Source organism: Lutra lutra, chromosome X (genome assembly GCF_902655055.1).
Source record: "Lutra lutra chromosome X, mLutLut1.2, whole genome shotgun sequence".
Taxonomy (NCBI): Eukaryota; Metazoa; Chordata; class Mammalia; order Carnivora; family Mustelidae; genus Lutra; species Lutra lutra.
Window position 1 is genome coordinate 32,994,719 of NC_062296.1, and position 18,631 is coordinate 33,013,349.

Genomic DNA, 18,631 nt, shown 5'->3' on the forward strand with positions numbered 1-18,631 from the left:
TTTATGTATGTTTAGATTTCTTTTTTGATCCCAGCTCTTTTAAGCTCCTGGATTAAAAATCCATTTATTTAAAAAAAAAGAGCCATAGTGAAGTTTGTTTTTAAATAATGTACATATAACCAAAAAAAAAAAATCTCAGGCCATAAATATCTGCTAATAATCAAATGAAGAAAAAAATACATGTATTCATGGTTTTGTTTGTATTTCTTTATATGCTGTCACATTTTATCCTTACTCATGAATCTCTTCTAAAAGGATACACCGTACCTATTTGACAAAGAAGTAAAGTATGAACTACATTATGAAAAGTTAGCAAATCAATTCAGATATTCAAGGTAAACACTCTAATCTATTATCATTCATAATATTAGGACTAGAAATGCCACTTTGAATTATGAAAAGTTCTTACAGAAAGGAAATAATAACGGGATTTATCTAGGGTACAATATTTCATATAAAGTCCAATTTAAGTGTGCTTTGTAAGAAATAAATTTCATGCAGGCTTATTCATTCTAGTGGACTGTTATCTCTACCTTGAGTTGTCAATAATGTAAAAGCATTGTAGCAATCGATAATAGCCATCCATGTGGAGTTTCGTGATGATAGTTTTGCTATTAAGTAGTTGAGTGACATTGAATAAGATAGCCTCTCTGATCCTGAGTTTCTCCATCCAGCAATAAGATTCCAAGATTCCATAAAAAAGACACGAAAATATAAGATAGCTCTATTCTGCTTGAAGAAACTATAACAACATACAAATTAAAATTATTAAAAAAATAATCACAGAGAAGTTGTTTACACAGGGTTTTCATTTTATCAAAACATTTACTACTGGGTTATCTTAAACATGATCTCTTCTGGTGCAGTTCAGTGTTTACACACCATTCATACATAATAAAGAGGCTAGAATATAGCAGTATCTCTCTAGAAGAGTTTGCTTGGGAGAAGCTAGAGGTATTTGTCACAATATATCCATTATATGTCATAGAATATCAAAGGTTATTAAAAACCTCCAATGCATCACAGTTTAGTCAAACAAAGCACTTTTTAAGGCACACACACAAAATACAAAAAATAAGAGTAAATGCAAATTCTGTTTAGGAGAAGGAAGGAAGGATTAACATGACATTGGAAAGCTAGGATGTTATTTTGATAGAAATGTTTTCTGTCTTCATTCTTCCGGTAAAATTGTTGTATCCAGAATATGTGCTGTGTTTTACCTTTTGCTGAGGTACCATAGGATACCACTATGTTGTATGAAATTTCCTTTTCAGATGTGGAAATGGAGATGCAGAATGGATAACAACAAAATGGTATTCCAAGACCACCCAGGAAAAGTCACTCATTTTCCCCTTTTTTTTTAAAGATTTTATTTATTTATTTGACAGACAGAGATCACAAGTAGGCAGAGAGGCAGGCAGAGAGAGAGGAAGGGAAGCAGGCTCCCTGCTGAGCAGAGAGCTCAATGCGGGACTCGATCCCAGGACCCTGAGATCATGACCTGAGCCGAAGGCAGCGGCTTAACCCACTGAGCCACCCAGGCGCCCTCATTTTCCCCTTTTTATGGACAAAAAAAAAATGCGGTTGGAAAATATTTTCAAAGCATATATCAAATCAGAACATACAAAGGACTTGTTTCTAGAATATATAAAGAACTCTTACATCATAGTGATAAGAGTATAAACAACCTGGTTTAAATAAATGGACAAAGGACCTGAATAGACATTTTTCTAAAGTAGATGTGTTAGTGGACAATTAACATACAAAAAGATAATTAACATCCTAGCCATTAGGGAAATGCAAACCCAAACCACAACGAGATACCACTTCACAACTAGGAGGATGGCTGTAATAAAAATGACTGATAATAAAAATTGTTGATAAGGTTATAGAAAACCTAGAAACCTTAGATTTTTCTGGTGGAAATACACAATGGTTCAGCTGCTTTGGAAAACAGTCAAGCAGGCCTTTGAAAGGTTAAACATAGAGTTACCATATCACCCAGCAATTACACTTCTGTTCCTAAGTACATACCAAAAAAAAAAAAAGAAAGAATTTACACAGACTTGTACATGACTATTCATAGCAGCATTATTCATAATAACAAAAATAGAAATAATTCAAATGTCCCTCAACTGAGAATGGATAAATAAAATTTGGTAAATATCCATACAATGGAATACCATTCATTCATATAAGGGATGACATACTGATACATGCTACAATGTAGCTGAACCTTGAAAACCTTACACTGAGTGAAATAATTCAGACATTAAAAAACACATATTGCATAATTTCATTTGTATTAAGTGTCCAGAAAAGACAAATCTTATAGAGGTGGAAACAAGATAAGTGGTTTTTGCGGGGGGGTGGAGATAGGGATTGATGGCCAAGTGGGTGACAGAAATATTTTAGAACAAATTGCAGTGACTATTGAACAATTCTGTAAATATACTCAAAATCCTTGAATTAAGCATTTACAATAGCCAAATACTATGGTGCATAAATTAGATGTCAATAAAATAGAATTTCATATATATACATAATATTCTTAAGATATTCTATATATAAACATACTTTCATAAAATATTGAATACTATATATCTATATCTATATATATATATAATTGTTAACCCTCTACAAAAATCTATCACCCTGTGCTGGTATCCTGCATAAATCAATACTTTGTTACAAATGCAAAGAATGATGTTTTGGGTACTCTATAGTAGAAAGTATATTGCTTGAAACTTTGGTGAAATTTGACATTTTTCTTCTTTGTAAAATTATGCACACAGCTTTGAAGCCTCAAAACTACTTTTAGAAGAAAATTAAATAAAATTTCTACTTGCCTATAGATCAGAGAAACAATTTGCAATAAACCTCCTAAAGAATTTAGCTAAAACATGAACAATTACTGTCAAATGCAAATAATCCACACTTGAAAGCTGTGGCTCTAAACAATTCAAGCCTAGAGAAGATATCGACAGTCACGATCTCCAAAAACAGGCTGTTGCTCAGTGATTCTAGTAAAAAGAATTGAGTTAAATAATTGAGAAAAATTATTTAAACATTATTTCAAGTAATTTTGCATGATTCAAGTTGATTAGCTAATAAAAGTAATTATGATAATGAAAGCTTTCAGACCAACAGATTTCAAAAATTCAGATTAGAGAATCTCTAAAAACACTAACTACATTATCAGAAAACAAATCGCACAAGAATTCTTATAGTTCTTGTCTGTAAGAGGCTTAAAACATATTGATATTAAATATTAAACATATTTCTCTCTCTTCCTAATATTTATAATGCTAAAACATAATTTCTTTAAATTGCTTCCAGATTGAATTTTGGAATAACAATAGTTATATCTTTTCATGGTGTATAAATTACATTTACATGCATACATCAGTTAATAGAGCAGAGCAGGAATGAGGAACACTTTGGAATCTAACAGGCTATCACATATTAGCTGTACATCCTTGTACAATTAACTTCATCTCTTTGAACTTCAATTTCCTTATATATAACATGGGAATAATATTAAGATATAACACATAGAATATTATATGTTAAGTGCAAGCACATAAATATTAATTAAAACTGTAGCCATATCTTACACATTACGTATAATATTATATACAATTATACTGTGAGTTATTTATGACAGATGGGAGTTTCAAATAGATATAGATATCTATATATATATCTCCAAAGGAAATTATATCCTCTGAGTTCCATTTTACTTATATCTAAAATATCCTCACATTGCAAAATATATGATAAGAGCTTCTTCACAGGGTTATTGTAAGAATACTTGATATGACATACGCAAAATGCCTTAAATAGTTCCCCTGATGGAGTAAACACTTGCACTGAATTCTTTCCTTTCCAGTCTGAGTGACTGAGGTAGTCCCTGAAGAATCTGCAAAATATTATAATGGCATAAGGCTGAAGTTTAATGGCAGCAAAGCTCCTTAGAACCCACAATCAGGGCCGCCAGGATAGCCATGGCAAAAATTAATGCTAACAAATGGCTGAAGGCTTTTTTCACCTTCTCAGATTGAGATTTAAGTCATTTTGTGTAGCTATTCCCTCTAGTCTACAAATTCTTGCTGATTTCCAACCAGGTCCCCTCAGTTCTCTCATTTTATTTATTTATTTATTTATATTATTCTTAGTACTTGAAATTTTATTTTTTGCTTGTTTGTTTCAAGGTTTTATTTAAATTCTAGTTAGGGGGCGACTGGGTGGCTTAGTGGGTTAAGCCTCTGCCTTCAGCTCAGGTCATGATCTCAGGGTCCTGGGATTGAGCCCCGCATCAGGCGCTCTGCTCAGCAGGGAGCCTGCTTCCCCTCTCTCTCTCTCTCTCTGTCTGCCTCTCTACCTACTTGTGATCTCTGTCTGTCAAATAAATAAATAACATCTTAAAAAAGAATAAATAAATTCTAGTCAGTTATCATATAGTGTCATATTGGTTTCAGGAGTCTCACCTTTAGAACAGGCTTTCACAATTGGACTTTTGACATTTGGGGCTGGATAATTCTTTGCTATGGAAGAGTATCCTGTGAATAATAGTGTGATGTTAGTAGCACTCCTCCCACTTAATGTGACACTGGATCCCTAACCTCCTCCTTTGCCCCAACCCCTTCAAAGAGATCAGCATTTTGTTATTGTTATTCAGAACATTTATAATGGGTCAGACCAACAGATATATTTGCTTGGTGTTGTCAAATGTTTTCCATTTCTTCTAATAGCATTCTGTATAATCTAATATACATTAGAAAGAGATAAAATTCTATGAATTGAAAATTTTGAAATTAAAAAAAACTTCAAAAAACATAAAAAAAATTGAAGTTGAAAGTTCAGAGCTGACCTCCAAATTTGGCACATTTGGCAAAAATTGTCATAGTATTTGAACATACAGTAGCAGGTGTTTGGAAAAGACATGTTTTAATGTGTCTGTCAGGTAAAACTCATTCACTTATTTAGTCTGTGTTGATGGTTATAAACAAAACAAAACAGACAGAGATCAACAAAGCTGGAGGATTTACACTTTCAGATACCAAGGGCTTTATAAAGCTACAACAAGACAATGTGATATTAGCAAAAGGTTATGCAAACTAACCAACTGAACAAAAGAGAGTCCAGAAAAAGTCCCACACATATATGGTCATCTGATTTATGCAAAAGTGTCACAAGAGTGCAGTGAGCAAAGGAAGACCTTTTCAATAAATAGTGCAGGAGCAACTGGATAGTCAAATAAGAAAAAATATCTAGATCCCTGTATCTTACACTATAAATAAAAATCAACTTCAAATATATTGCAAATCAAATTTAAAATAAATCCAGCTTTGTGAACTTGGAGTAACCAAAGATTTCTGAAATGGAATCTAAAAAGCATTCATCATAAAATAAAACAATAATGATTTGGACTATATTGAAATTTAGAATTCCTATTTATCAAAAGTCACCATTAAAAAAGTGAAAACAAAACAAAACAAAAACAAAAACAAAATAAATAAATAAATAAATTTTTAAAAAAGTGAAAACAGGGGTGCCTGGGTGGCTTCCGCCTTCGGCTCAGATCATGACCTTAGAGTCCTGGGATCAAGCCCTGCATCAAGCTCTCTACTCAGCGGCAAGTCGGCTTTTCCCTCTCCCTCTATGAACACTCTCTCGCTTTTGCTCTCTCTCAAATAAATAAATAAAATCTTTTTAAAAAAAGAGTGGAAAGGAACTCACAGAATAAAGGATATTCATAATACTTATATTCAAGAAAAGACTTCTGTCCAAACTATTTGTAGGATATCAATAATAAAAAGACAAGAGGGAGAGAGGGAAAAAAAACGACTAGAATGAGAACTTTACAAAGGAGATGTGCAAGTGACTCTAATAAACATGTGGAAAGGAACTCACCTACATTAATCAATTAACTACTACTACACATCTACCAGAACTGCAAATGCTACAAAGAATAATACCAAGTATGAGGATATGGAATTCAGACTCTCATACTGCTGGCAAGAATGAAGCTGATATAGCCACTTAGGAAAAATCTTTGTCAGTCATTACTGAATGGATGCACTCCCAAGGCCCAGCAAATATCCACCTGAGTATATATCCAACAGAAATAAGCATACATATTGACCAAAAGACAGGTACTAAAATGTTCATAATAACTCCCTCCATAATAACTCCAGATTATATAAACAACCCAATTGCCCATCAACAGTAGAAGGTTATATAGTCACACAAGAATGTTATACAGCAATAAGCATAAATTACAACTCTATACAATAGTCCGTATGAATCTCCTATACAAAATTTTGAATAAAAGCCAGAAACCACAAAGTTTATGAGGTATGATCCCTTCTATATCAAGTAAAAAAACAAACAAACAAAACAAAACAAAACAAAACAAAAAAACATGAAAGCTGTTAGAAGGCAGGTTTTTTACCTTCTGTGGGAATATGGGGGTTGTGACCAGAAGAAATTATGTGGAAGTTTTCTGGGGTTTTGATAACATTCTATGTGTTGTTCTAGGTGCTCCTTACTTAGATAAGTTCATGTTATGAAAAATGTTCCAGTTCTTTTGTATGTTATTTAGACTCTATATGAAGATGAAAGAGATACTCTCTTGCTTCAGATTTTATCTGCAACTTCCATTCTATACGCCAATAATGCTTTCAGCCAGTTATTTGTTCAATCTAGTGCCAAATCTATACTCTTCTCCCACTTGGGTTCTCCAGTTGCCTTGGTACACAGAAAAGGCCAACTTTTCTTCTACCTCTGCTCATTTCTTTGCTCTAGTTCAGGCTTGGCAAATTTTAATATCCTACCTACATTTCTGTTCACAACTAAATTCTAAATGTATGACTGGTTTAACCATTTTTTTTTTTTTAATTTGACAGAGAGATCACAAGTAGGCAGAGAGGCAGGCAGAGAGAGAGGAGGAAGCAGGCTTCCCGAGAGAGCAGAGAGCCCGATGCGGGGCTCGATCCCAGGACTCCGAGATCATGACCCAGCCGAAGGCAGCGGCCTAACCCACTGAGCCACCCAGGCGCCCCTGGTTTAACCATTTTTGACTGAATATAATAGTTGCTATTCTCTTCTCTGAACGGTTGCTTCTCATCCCTGTAGGGGATACCCACAAGTAATAAGGCTGAGCTGTTAATACAAATACGCTCTAAGGCACAGTGGGTAGCCACCTTTCTTTTATTTATTAATACAGATATAAACTCTTTCATTTGCAGAGTGTTCGAGGACAATGGTCACAACAAGACACTTTAAATTATATAAATTCAAATGAATTTTCCAGGGGCTTGTTATATTGTTCTAAAAATATATAACTTTATCAAGACAGTATGTGTGTGTGAGAGCGAAATTCTGTTTCCTATTAATTCTCATCATAAAAAGAGATAATCAAAGACTTTGCTTCAGAGATAATTTCCCATTATTAAATACTTTGTTATCTTTTAATTAGATGAATTTAACAACATTAGGGGATATTAAGTCTGAAGTGCTATCTTGTTTGCTCTTTGAAATTCACTGTGCCAGGAATAAAGTTGAGTTAATATAACTGAAATTTATAATGCTAATATTTCCCCTTACACAAAGGGAGACACAAAATTATTCTGATGTAATGGTCCAAAAAGTGTATGCATACCTAATGTACTTCTACATGGCTCTCGCATTTATGTACTATAAAATTTGGACTGTGATTTCAGCATACTATTCAGCATACCACTCTTTTCTCAGAAATATGGCAAAGAACAAAATGCATTTATATAATAGTTACTTCAAAGTCTTCTATCCCCTAAAGCATAAACAATATATTCTTGGGCTTCCAGGCTCAGAACTTTTAGTCATTCACTCCAGATATTCCATCAATCACCAAGTTATGCTCACTGATCTTTAGGAATATTCCTTTTTTAAAAAATTTATTTTTTTTAAGTGGTCTCCATGTTGGGTGTGAGCCCAGTGTGGGCCTTGAACTCACAACCCTAGATCAGATCTGAGCTGAGATCAAGAGTTGAATGCTTAGCCGTCTGAGCCACCCAGGTGCAACTTTAGGAATATTTTACTTGTATTTCTGTTTCTAGAACAACCACTACCTCACTTCATGCCAAAATGCATGTAATTCCCTTCTCCTGAGGGCATGACCATCATTATACCCATGCTCTAGACAATAGATAATTCCTATCTCTTTAAGTAGCCATTCACCATTTTTATTTTTATTTTATTTTATCCATTTTTTAATTTTTTTTATTTTTATTTTTGATTTCTTTTCAGCATAACAGTATTCATTGTTTTTGCACCACACCCAGTGCTCCATGCAATCCGTGCCCTCTCTAATACCCACCACCTGGTTCCCCCAACCTCCGACCCCCCCGCCCCTTCAAAACCCTCAGATCATTTTTCAGAGTCCATAGTATCTCATGGTTCACCTCCCCTTCCAATTTCCCTCAATTCCCTTCTCCTCTCCATCTCCCTTTGTCCTCCATGCTATTTGTTATGTTCCACAAATAAGTGAAACCATATGATAATTGACTCTCTCTGCTTGACTTATATCACTCAGCATAATCTCTTCCAGTCCCGTCCATGTTGCTACAAAAGTTGGGTATTCATCCTTTCTGATGGAGGCATAATACTCCATAGTGTATATGGACCACATCTTCCTTATCCATTCGTCTGTTGAAGGGCATCTTGGTTCTTTCCACAGTTTGGCGACCATGGCTATTGCTGCTATAAACAATGGGGTACATACAGATGGCCTTTCTTATAACTATATCTGTATCTTAGGGGTAAATACCCAGTAGTGCAATTGCAGGGTCATAGGGAAGCTCTATTTTTAATTTCTTGAGGAATCTCCACACTGTTTGCCATTCACCATTTTTAATCATTTATATTTAAGCTACACAAATTACAACTCCACAGCTTCAGTTATTTCAGCTGTCCCTTCTAGTATAGTTCATCTTTCCTGTTCTCTTCAAAAATCGCTCTTGTGATTTTGTTTTCCAGAGTCCTCAGATACACTTCCCTCCTGCTTGATAAGAATTCCCTCAGTTTGGGGCGCCTGGGTGGCTCAGTGGGTTAAGCCGCTGCCTTCGGCTCAGGTCATGATCCCAGGTCCTGGGTTCGAGCCCCACATCGGGCTTTCTGCTCAGCAGGGGGCCTGCTTCCTCCTCTCTCTCTGCCTGCCTCTCTGCCTACTTGTGATTTCTCTCTGTCAAATAAATAAATAAAATCTTTAAAAAAAAAAAAGAATTCCCTCAGTTTGCATCCTGTACACTTTAAAATTTCTGTCTTCATCCTGCTGCTCCTTTGCTCCTCTCTCCAAGGATAAGCTTTCCTTTTGTGGTCAGCTGCTATTGGGATTCAACATACATGCCAAAGGATTTGGTTCTGCTACCAACTCTATCACCTAAAAGCTGTTTGTTGTTGGGCAAGTCCCTTATCTATTCTTTTTTTTTTAAGATTTTATTTATTTAGGGGCACCTGGGTGGCTCAGTGGGTTAAAGCCTCTGCCTTCGGCTCAGGTCATGATCTCAGGGTCCTGGAATCGAGCCCCACATCGGGCTCTCTGCTCAGTGGAGAGCCTGCTTCCTCCTCTCTCTCTCTCTCTCTCTGCCTGCCTCTCTGCCTACATGTGATCTCTGTCTGTCGAATAAATAAATAAAATCTTTTTTTTTAAAGATTTTATTTATTTATTTGACAGACAGAGATTACAAATAGCCTGAGAGTCAGGTAGAGAAAGAGAGGAGGAAGCAGGCAGAGAGAGAGGAGGAAGCAGGCTCCCCCACTGAGCAGAGAGCCCGATGTGGGGCTTGATCCCAGGACCCGGGGATCATGATCTGAGCCGAAGGCAGAGGCTTTAACCCACTGAGCCACCCAGGCACCCCTCCCTTATCTATTCTAACCTGTTTCTTTGTTCATCAAATGAAGAGATGGGATAGGGATCATTAGATCATCATTTGTCCTCCTCACCTCACAGGATTGTTTGGGGCATCACTTCATTTATTCAATAAATGTTTACTTAGCATCCACTATATGCCAGACATTATTATGGATTCTAAGGATGTATTAATAACTGGACTGTTTCCATGGAGCTTACTTTCTAGTGAGGCCTGACAATAAACTTATAAAAAAAGAATTTAGTATATAATTTCAGATAGTGACATTTGCTCTGAATAAGATGAAGCAAGGTACGGTAAGAAAGTGACCATATATGATCAGAGAAGGCCTTGCAGACAAGATGGCATATGAGTACAGGCCTATGGGAAGTGAGAAATTAAGCCATGAATACTTCTTGAGGATGAGCATTCCAGCAGAATGAGCAGCAAGAATGACAACATTCAAGTAGGAGCTTAATTGGTGTGTCTGGGGAACAGCCAGGAGGTCAATGTTGCTAGAAGAGAGTAAGTGAGGGGGAATAGGAGAAAATAGAGTATGACTTCAGAAAAGAAGGTAGGGCAGAACAGGTTCTGTAAAAAAGTCATATAAATCGTGACACACACACAAAAATTTTATAGATGCAAAGGAGCTTCATATTTGTACCAAATATCACTATTATTAGCTTGATTCAATATGAAAATGAGTTTATTCCTTCAATTATCAAGGTTTTTCTTGATATGTTCAGTCATTGGCTTATCTTCCTTTTCTGTCAGCCTGCTCCTATCTTTCTCAGTCTAATAACAACATTTCCTTCTGCTCCTATGTCCTCATTCTCTTCTCATTGCCATTATCACCAAACTTCTAAGACGAAACAGTTTAAACTTCCTATTTCACCAACTACACCCTTCTTAAATCATTTACAATCTGCCTACTTTCTCTACTGTTCTGAAAATGTACTACTGGAAACATCTTTGACTTTCCCTTTCCACTTGACTCGCTCATTCCCCCACATCTTATACCTCTTTAGATTTCTATATATGTGAACTCTCAATTTTTTATGGCGCTGAAGCCTTCTTCTCTGCCTTATTGTGAGTCTGGTCCAAGTCCCCACAACCTCTCTTCTAGGTCCTAATATTTCTTTACTTATCTCAACCAGTTTATTTCATATCTCAAAGATGAATTAATTCTCCTAAAGGATAGCCCTGATTTCAATTATCTTTTATTTTATTTGTGGCAGAAGCATAAAACATCACAAAGAGAAAGATAACCTGTAATATCACCACTTTTAAAACAATTTATTCTATGATTATCTTCTCTGGTCCTTACTCATATGTATAAACAATTTTTCTGAGTTACTAATAAAGCATAAATATAATGTTTCCCTTGTTTATTTACTTTATTCATTTTCATTGTTGTTGCTTTGTATATTTTTTACCAGTTTGAGAAATAATTGGCATATATTACTATAGAATTTTAAGGTATACAGCATAATGGTTTGATTTACATACATTGTGAAATGATTGTCATAAAACTTCAGCTAGCATAAATATAACTTTGTATTCTGTTCAGTTCACTTATTTCCTCTTAAGAACCTGTGGATATTACATGGTCTCCAAATGATCTCATCTAATGGTTACATAATAGTCCACTGATTTAATGTTCTATAATTTACTAACGTGTTCTCCTACTGTTAGACATTAGGTCACCAAATGACTTTCATTTGCCTATTTAATTAAGAGCAAACTTCTTTGCCTGGCATCAGAATTACTTCAAACTCTCCCTCCAGCTTTCTATAAATCTACTTTCATACTTTTGCTTCATATTCCTGCCAAATCATGCTATTTCTGCTATTTTGTGCTATTTCCAGTCTCTCAGATCATTCTGTTGTTTTGAAATTTTATTCATGCTCTTTACATAAATTGCCCCTGTCCATGTTATCTCCTTCTTGAAAACCTATTCAAAGTATTCATCCAGTCTTAATGGTCTAGTTCAAATGTCATATATTCCATAAAGCCTTAGTGATCCCCCTAACTAAATAACTTCTCTCCTTCTTCTCAACTACTATTTGCTTTGAGAAAACCTATGCCATAGCAGTTATCCACCCTGTCTAACGTTTCACCATGTTATGTACTCACATTTATTGGATGTGTAAAAGATGAAGTCAGTTGACTAGTCATTAGTAAGAAGAGTCTTACAATGTAAGTTATTTCACTTTACAAACACTTTACTAAATGACTCATTTTTCAGGTACTAGTTTAAGCACTTTCTATATATTGATTCATTTATTTCATATATCAACACCTTGAAGTACTTGCTTTTATAATCCCATTTTTATTGATGAGAAAAAAGAAGACTGAAGAAATTAAGTAAACTTCCCAACAAAACAAAGTTACTAAGTGGCAGAACTGAGATTTAAACTTAGGTAGCCAGAATCCAAACACTGTATTCTTAATAAATTATTCAGCTTCTCATTGTATAACCTCTAGAGGAAACTTTATAAAGAAAAGAAAGAGCATTTTACAGTGATGAATATAATAACATAAAATTATATTTTCCAGTTCCTCTAATGGAAGACTAACATTTTGCAGAATGAATTTCTTGTTGCAAACAAGTAGAAAAGTTGTCAAAATATTTTTAAGAATTTTTTTGAAGTCATTAAGAAGCTGCCATAATAGTGAACTTGCAGGGCCAGAGCTTGGGAGAAACACACACACGCACACAAACACGTACACACACAGACGAGTCTGACATTTCTCTTGAGACACTTACAAATATTCAACCAGTAGCTGAGAGGAAAATTATATCTATGCACTTCCTAGTCAAATTGCTGAACACCAATGACAGAGAAAATCTTTGACAGAGAAAATTAACACATTATACTCAAAGAAATAATTCACAAGAAACTAATGTGGGCAGAAAACGATGGAATATCATCTTTAAAGTACTGGAGAGAGGGAAAAAAACCTCTTAACCCCAAATTCTGTACACAAGGAAAATATCATTCAAGAATGAAGAAGAAATATAGACATTTTAAGGTAACAGGATCTTAAGATAAGTCACTGCTGATAAACTTGAACTATGAAAAATGCTAAAAATTTATTCAAATTGAAAGGAAATGATATGAAGGAAACTCAGTTCTTCAGGAAGGAATAAAGAGCATCAAAAATAGTAAACAGGTAATTATAAAACTCTACATTTTCTTAAGTTTTCTAAAATATATGTAACAACTTAAAGCCAAAGCCATAATATTTCATTGTGACTTATATATGGAGAAGCTATACACATAACAAGTATAGCATAAAATGACAGAGGCAAATGGATATATATGGTTGCAAGATTTCAACTTTCTTTTTTTTTTTTTTTTTTTTTTATAAAGAGACATTTTTTTTTTTTAAAGATTTTATTTATTTATTTGACAGAGAGAGATCACAAGTAGATGGAGAGGCAGGCAGAGAGAGAGAGAGAGAGGGAAGCAGGCTTCTTGCTGAGCAGAGAGCCCGATGCGGGACTCGATCCCAGGACCCTGAGATCATGACCTGAGCCGAAGGCAGCGGCTTAACCCACTGAGCCACCCAGGCGCCCCAGATTTCAACTTTCTATGTGAAGTGTCATAGTATTACCTATGAGTCTGAGCAACCAATAAAAAATATATAAGCAAGAACAGAAAAATAACCAATAGATAAATTGAAATTCAATCAACAGAGATTACTCAAGTAGTCAAAAAAAGAGGAAAGAACAAAATAAAAAGAACACAAAGAAATAACAAATATTAAAATGGTAAACCTAAATATCTAAATACAGCCATATCAATGATAATATAAGATGTTGGTGGATTAAATGCTCCAATTAGAAGCTACACATTATCAGAATAGATTTTTTTAAACTTTAAAAAAAATATTTTATTCATTTATTTATTTTTGAAAGAGAGAGAGAGAGAGGATGCATGCCCTCATGAGTTTGGGGAGGAGCAGAAGGAGAGGAAGAGGGAAAGAATCCGAAGCAGACTCCAGGCAGGGCATGGAGCCAATCTCAGGGCCTGATTCCACACCACTAAGATTATGAACCACGTAAAAAACCGAGAGTCAGATGCCCAATCAACAAAGCCACCCAGGTGCCCCAGAATGGATTTTTTTTTTCTTTTTTGAGAAATAGCATGCATGAGAGGGAGGGGAAGATGGGGAGGAGGAGAGAGAATCTTAAATAGGCTCCACACCCAGCATGAGGCTCTTCTTGAGGCTGGATCTCATGACCCTGAGATCATGACCTGAGCCAAAATCAAGAGTCAGCTGTTTAACAAACTGAGCCATGCAGGTGCCCACAGAATGGAATTTTTTAAAAATAAAGGTTCAACTTCATGCTATCTACAAGAGAAGCAATTAAAAATAAAACAGAGGTAAACTGCAAAAGGAAGTATGAAAAATAGTACACCATGCATACAGCAAGTTAAAGAAGGTTGGAATGGCTTTATATCAATATCAAATAAAATAGATTTCAAGATAAAGAGTGTCACTAAAGATATAGACATCATAATAATTAAAAGATTAATCCATCAGGAAAAGACATGAATCACAAAGCAGAACTTCAAAATACATGAGGGGAAAACTGATGGAATTTGAAGGGGAAGTATGCAATTCTACAATTATATTAGGAGATGTTAACATGACTTTCTTAGCAAATTATTGAACAACTAGACTAAACAAGTTAGTCATCCAGACAAAACAAAAACAAAAGCAAATCTTAAGAAGATTTGGACAGTACTATATATTTCCTTGACCAATTTGACACTTATTAAAGAGGACCCCTACCAAACAGAGAGTACATATCCTAGGCCATAAATCAAAGTTCAATAAATCGAAAGGACTGAAAGCATGCAGAGTATATCCTCAGTCCACAACAAGAATTAAATTGGAATTCAATAACAATAAGATATCAAGGAAAACCTAAAATATTTAAAAATTAACCAAGTTAATTTTTGATTAACCAAGTTAATTTTGATTAACCAAGTTAAAAATTAACCAAGTTAATTTTTGATTCTTTAGAAACCAAGTTTCTAAATAATCTAAGGCAAAAGAACTCTCAATGGAAATTAGAAAATACTGTGTATCACAGTTTGTGGGAAGAAGCTAAAGAAGTTATTAGGGGGAAATTAGAGGTTTACATGTTTATATTGGCAAAATTTAAGATGAAATAAAAAAAAACATTTTTAGACAAATAAACACCAAGGAAATTTTTCACAAGCAGAGCCTCACTAAAGTAAATATATTTTTTTAAGATTTTATTTATTTGTCACAGAGAGAAATCACAAGTAGACAGAGAGGCAGGCGGGGGGTGGGGCAGGAAGCAGTCTCCCTGCTGAGCAGAGAGCCCAATGTGGGGCTCGATCCCAGGACCCTGAGATCATGGCCTGAGCTGAAGGCAGAGGCTTTAACCCTCTGAGCCACCCAGGTGCCCCTAAAGTAAATATTAAATTGAGTTATTTATGTATGAAAACATCATCTAAGATGCAAGCAATAACAATTAAGAATGATATACACCCCTCCAACACATGTTGTTTCCTGTCTTGCTAATTTTGGCCATTCTAACTGGTGTAAGGTGATATCTCAATGTGGTTTTAATTTTAATCTCCCTGATGGCTAGTGATGATGCATAACACATAGCATAACAAATAGCATGGAGGACAAGGGGAGTTAGAGAGGAAAAGGGAGTTGGGGGAAATTGGAAGGGGAGGTGAACCATGAGAGACAATGGACTCTGAAAAACAATCTGAGGGGTTTGAAGGGGTGGGGGGTGGGAGGTTGGGGGAACCAGGTGGTGGGTATTGGAGAGGGCACGTATTGCATGGAGCACTGGGTGTGGTGCAAAAACAATGAATACTGTTATGCTGAAAATAAATTTAAAAAAAAGAGAAAAAAATTATATACACCAAAATAGATATATACAACTCTATAAAACAACATTAATACTTTGTAAGTTTTGAATATATGCAGAACTAAAATGCATAAAAACAGCAAAATTGTGGAGTAGAACTTATGGAGTTAATATGTTGTACAGGAATTAAAATGTCCATTTTGGTAAAAGTACATATTGATATCAGAATTTAATGGATATGCTATAATTTTGTTGATAATCACCATAAGAGAGTAAAATAGTGTCTATATATATAAAGAAAAACCTAGCACAGAAATAAAAAGTAGCTAATAAAAAAGGATAGAAAATAAAAAGGACATAGAAATGTTCAGGCAAATAGAACAGAAGTAGTAAGAATATATTTTGAATATAAATAGATGATTATTTACATTAAATATAAGTGGATTATATATACTGCAATTAACACATAAAAATTATCTAACTGGATAAAAAAATTATATGCTTCTTAGAAGAGACATACTTCAAATGTAAGAATACAAATTGGTTGAGAGTTAAAAGACAGGAAAATATAGATTCTAAAAGCTCTAACCTAGATTAAGTTGTTTCAGTTACATATTAATATAGGATGAAATAGACTTCAACATGAAAAACATCACTGGTGATAAAGAGGGACATTTAGTAATTATAAAATGATTAGTCATAAGAAGGTATAATTAAGTACAACATAATAACATAGCTTCAAAATAAATGAAGCAAAACTGACAAAGAAAAAAAAAACATAATCATAATGAGAGTTTTAATACAACTTTCTCAGTAACTAGAAAATTACATAGACTACAAAGTCAATGACCAATTTGATATATATGGAGCACTGCACCCAATAACTGCAAAAAAAAACACATTCTTTTCAAGTACAAAGGGAGCGTTTACCAAATCTTAACATATAGTAGGCTGTAAATTTCAAAACATTTCTGTATATTTAAATCATACAGAATTTTTTTCTGACCACAGTGTGATTAAGCTAGAAATATTTAAAAAACCTAGAAAATATTTCCAAATACTTAAAAATTAAGCAGCATACTTCTAAAGAAGTCAAGGATCACAGAAGAAACTGCAATGGAAATTAAAATATATTTTGAATAAATGACAATGTAAGTACATCATTTCAAAAACCTGTAGAAAGCATCAGATGTTATTCTTATAGAGAATGTATGTCCTTAGTTCCATATATTAAAAGATAAAGAACACCGAAAGTCATCAATCCCCTCAAGAAGTTAGAAATGTACTTGAAGAAAGAAAAAAATGAAATAAAAAAGTAGAAACTAATAAAATTAAGCAAAATGCTAACAAGGAGAAACCTACCCAAAACTGACATCTGAAATGAGTTGTGAAATTAATAAAAGACTGGTAAGAATGAATTAATAAAAGAGGAGGTGCAAGAAGTCAATATGAAAAATGGCAAATGGGATGTTATTGAAGATCGTAATAATAAGTATGTACAGTATGGGCAGAACAACTTTATTGGGAAAGTTTATATGAAATGTACCACTTCCTACAAACTTACAACATTCAAATTAACCCAAGAAAAATTTAAACACTTGAATAGTCCCATATTTATTAAAATAATCTTAGGAAAAAAATCTTTAAATTCCCTAGAAAAGCCTTCCCATAAAAAAAATTCCAGATCCAAACAGCTTCATTTTTTGAATTTTTGGAAACTTTTTTTTTAAAGATTTATTTATTTGACAGACAGAGATCACAAGCAAGCAGAGAGGCAGGCAGAGAGAGAGGAGCAAGCAGGCTCCCTGCTGAGCAGAGAGCCCGATGCGATGCGGGCTCGATCCCAGGACGGTAAGATCATGACCTGAGCGGAAGGCAGGGGCTTTAACCCACTGAGCCACTCAGGCGCCCCTGGAAACTTTTTTTGTAGTAAGATATACATGATATAAAATGTATCATTTTAACCACTTTAAATGTAAGTTTAATGGATTAAATACATTCACATTTTTGTGCAACCATCACCATCATCCATTGCCAGAACATTTTCTATCTGCCCAAACTGAAACTCCGTTCTTACTAAACATAACTCCCCAGTTCATCCTGTGTCACCAACACCTGGCAACCACTATTCTAATTGTCTCTTTGTGAATTTCACTACTTCAGGTACTTCAAGTAAGTGGAATTACACAATATTTTTCCTTTTGTGACAGGATTAGTTCCCTTAGCCTTAGGTCTTTCAGTGCCATCCATGTTGTAGCAGTGTCCGAATATTCTTCATTTAAAGGTTAAATAATATTTCATTGTCTATGGATGCAACATATTGATTATTTGTCCATTGATAGACACTTTGGTTGGCTTCCACCTTTTGGCTGTGGTAAATAATGCTTCTATAAACATGGGTTTATAAATATATGTCCAAATCCTTGTCTCAATTATTTTGGGTATCCATATAGAAGTGACATTGAGGGATCAGAGGGTAATTTTATTTTTAATTTTTTGAGGAACAGCCATAACATTTTCCATAGCAGCTATACCATTTTATATTGCCACTATCAATGCACAAAGGTTTCAATTTCTCCATATCTTCACCAACATTTGTTATTTTCTGTTGTTTTAATAGCCATCTTAGTGGGTGTAAAGTGATATTTCATTGTGGTTTTGATTTGCATTTCACCAATTATTAGTGATATTGAGCATCTTTGGATGTGCTTGTTGGCCATTTGTATTTTTGCTTTACAAAAATGTCAGTTCAAGTTGTTTTGCCATTTATTAATTGGATTGTTTTTTTCTTGTTAAGTTGTAGGAGTACTTTATATATATTCTGAATATTAACCCCTTATCAGATATGTGATTTGCAAATATTTTCCTC